The following is a 729-nucleotide window of genomic DNA, read 5'->3' on the forward strand; positions in this document are numbered from 1 at the left end:
GTGTGCTCTTCCGATCTTTTGTGATAAAATGTACTTTATTTTATTTTTGTTGAAGTTATGCGTTATGCAAAACTATCTGTGCATATTGTCTTAATTTTTTTGTGATGCAAAAAGTATTTTTATTAATGTGTGATATAATATTTTCATACAAATTATGCAATATAAGACAAATATAATTAATGTTGTATGATTTAAAATTTTAATACAAAAAGCATTGTAATTAATACAAACATTTATATAAAAAATATTTAAATTAATATTTTATATGTTTACTTTTCTTTAAATTGATTTTATTTTATTAATCCTTATATATCATTAAATAAACATTAAATGTAAGAAATTTCTTATTATATATATTATTTTAATGTTGTATATAAAATGATTACAATATTAATTTTTTCTACAATATTTATTTTTATTTGTAGTGCTAAAATATTAACGCTTATGTTAATGGTAAGATTAGTGTAATTCAAATATGAGCTGGAATCCAATCTTAAGATCAATCAAAGATCCAATCTTAAAGACCAATCAAAATTGGATATCGTATGGCTTGACTCTGATTGGCCTAGTTTACACCGAGCACTTGATACGTATACTAAGGGTGCGTTCCGATATTCACTGCAAGTACTGGCGCCTATGACGTCATTTAGTAGAGCTTTAAGAACGTTCCGAGCTTTAATAACGTTCCGTTATTACTGAGACTGATTTTTCCGTACATAGCGATAGAAT

Source organism: Wasmannia auropunctata, unplaced genomic scaffold (genome assembly GCF_000956235.1).
Source record: "Wasmannia auropunctata unplaced genomic scaffold, wasmannia.A_1.0 LD336040.1, whole genome shotgun sequence".
NCBI lineage: Eukaryota > Metazoa > Arthropoda > Insecta > Hymenoptera > Formicidae > Wasmannia > Wasmannia auropunctata.